A 2,750-nucleotide genomic window follows, 5' to 3' on the forward strand; every position below is an offset into this window, starting at 1 on the left:
AATAATTAACTGAAGAATAATTAATTCTTGTTTTTCTAAATTTGAGTGAAGGGTGAGGCACAATACAAAATTTTTCTTCATGCATTTAAAGAAAATTTCTTTTATATTTGAAAAAAAAAAGAGTTGTTAGCCAACGGTTATAAAAATAGCAGTTGGCTAGCAATTATTATTTTGACCATATAGAAATGACTGCCAAGTAAACAAATAGCCAAAATGACTATTTGTTTAGCTGTTTTGTTGGAATCTAAAAAGTGAGAATAAAAAATAAAGTATATTTGCCTTCTCATTTAGCCGGTGGGTTGGAGTTGTTCTCATACTCCAAAGAAAGAGCCAAACAAAATGTTAAAATGCTTTTTTTTATGTATAAATATTATTACTACATATCTTTCAAAAAAGCCAAAACTAACTATGTGAGGCCAACAAAAAAATAAGCCAATTAAATCTAGCCATGTGGAAAAAAAATAACATCAAAATCATTAAAAAAATAAAATACTTATTTATTCCACTCTAATAAAATTAGCTTTTCAAATGGTTTTTTTTCCTTGGAATATGCATAGTAAAACAAGCTATATTTATACTATTTAAAATGCTATTTTATTAATTTATTTCTTCAAAATAGTATCTCCCATAGCTTTTATGGGAAAAAAATATTTTAATATTTTATTTGACTTTCCTTTCTGAGTATGAAGAATAAACAAAAATAAATTAAAATATTAATTTTTTATTTTTGACTATCCATTTAGCTTCTCATTGCAGATGCTCTAAGACCGGGGGTTTTCTGGCCACATATGCTAGCATTTACAATTTTTATTCTGAAGCTCCATGTCTTCTTGGTTTTAATGCTTCATCCTAAATTGTTTTGCTTTTGCTACAACTGCAGATAACCGGACTTGCACTCTCATTGCTTGACCCCGATTACATTTGTATCCAAGGGGCTGATTATGAGGTGATTGCTTTTGAAGCTACGAGAGCTAATCTCCTTGTGTTTTACTGCTTTTCTTGTTCAGCATTCTTTTTGTTCCATATCGACTAGTGCTATATTAAGTTTCCATTTCAGTTGCCTTAAAAAATTTCTGCTTCCCCCTGTTGTCTTTTGGCCATCCCCACTTGTTCAATTGGGGCCATTTTTCACTCTCTTTGAAAGACGACAAAACAAAATACAACTGAAACTATAATTGCTTTTGCTTTGTTGCCATATGGAAAGAAAGATATTTATAAACTGCCAAATATATGTTCTTGTAGCGCATAGAGAAGGAAATTGTGTTAGAATAAGGAGAAAATGTACAAAGAGGACGGGGAATCTCCTGAACACAGAAACACGCAGCAAGTTACGATGCTGAAACACCAAAACTCTCCCTGCTTTCTGAATATGTTCTAGATAAACGCCTTGTTTGATCATCTGTAAACTGCTAGAATGTGAAACGGTAAATGTTTAATTTTCCTTGCTTATGACCAAACTTCTTTAAGTAGAGAAATCTAAAGGCTTTCTCAGAAACCTTTCAGGTATAGAAAATGGTAGATAGAAAGCTTTGAAGTATAGACCCAGAAAATGAGACTGGATCCATGAGGCTGCCAAATGCCCACATGAAGAAAATAGGAGTGTGGTAACTCTTTAACTTGTACCAAAAACTCACAGCCCATTTTGTAGTTCCATCAAAGCAGTGTGATATAACAAGTTTCTGGAAAGTCTTGCTTCTCTAATGTTATTATTTGGCACTTCTCAAGTTATTGAAATGGTGTGGCCTGAGCAGATGGCAACTTTCATAAACTTTATTGTCTTCTGCCTCAAGCCAAGTAATTCCAGCCTTGCCGTTGTGAGCTGGGCTTGCATTGAACTAAGCTGCCTTTCTAGTTAGCTAACACAACAACATTGATGCTGTTTTATTATGGGATGAGCGAGCCATCTCACTCTTTTACTTGCCAATCCTTGTTGCAGTGCTCCAACAAGGATGTAATGGGCGGTTGGTGTGCTTCTGGTAGCATCTTCTTGGCTGAAAAAAAGAGTGAAATAAACATGATAGCAGACCCTGAAAAAGGGAGTGAATAAGCATGGTGGTAGATCCTTGAAAATGGATATCCTCAGAGGTTGTTCAGATATGTTCTCATCTTTCGGATTGGACGCTGCTGCTTAGGCATCAGGATTTTTAAGCAGCAATCCTTATTAGCAGTTATATCAAGCAGTCGTTGATCCTCCAGTCAAGGCACCAATTGACTTCTTCGAGAAGTTACAAATATATGATCAGCTCCTATCACCAAAGGTTAAACGATTTAATTTAATTCAATTGGACCGAATAAAATAATTAAATTGCTAAGTTTGGTTTTGTTTGGTTCTATTTTATGATTATGATGGTTAAAATCAAATAATTTGAATTTGAGTGGATTATTATTTAATTGAGTTATTTTTTACAGACTTTGATTTAATAATGAGTTTTGTTAGTTAGATTTTTTTATTTAGTTTGAATTGATTTTTTTTCATTTTTTAAATATTCAACAAAGTGAATTAAATTAAAAAAAAATTGAACAAAATTATTGAAGTAGTCGAGCTTGTAATAATAAATGGTGTTGAATAACCATATATAATTATGTTATAATTAAATAAAAATATATCTCAAACATATTACAAAAATAAGGATGATCGAGTAAATATATATATGGACTACCAGAACTGAGTAATATCTAAGAGGAAATTTGATCATGTTAAATCAAAATAACAATTCATAAAAATTATATTTTTTTATCTAATAGTTAGA

The 2,750-nt window shown here is 31.8% G+C and overlaps 1 long non-coding RNA gene across 1 annotated transcript; it reads left to right on the forward strand.

Moving 5' to 3' along the window:
* Window positions 1-783: 783 nt before the first annotated feature.
* On the forward strand, window positions 784-2,225 carry LOC105120283 (uncharacterized). The gene is made up of 2 exons (XR_841293.1): window positions 784-946; window positions 1,937-2,225. It is a non-coding gene; the product is annotated as an uncharacterized LOC105120283 (long non-coding RNA).
* Window positions 2,226-2,750: the final 525 nt, after the last annotated feature.

Source organism: Populus euphratica, unplaced genomic scaffold, assembly GCF_000495115.2.
Source record: "Populus euphratica unplaced genomic scaffold, PopEup_1.0 scaffold6189.1, whole genome shotgun sequence".
Classification (NCBI taxonomy): domain Eukaryota; kingdom Viridiplantae; phylum Streptophyta; class Magnoliopsida; order Malpighiales; family Salicaceae; genus Populus; species Populus euphratica.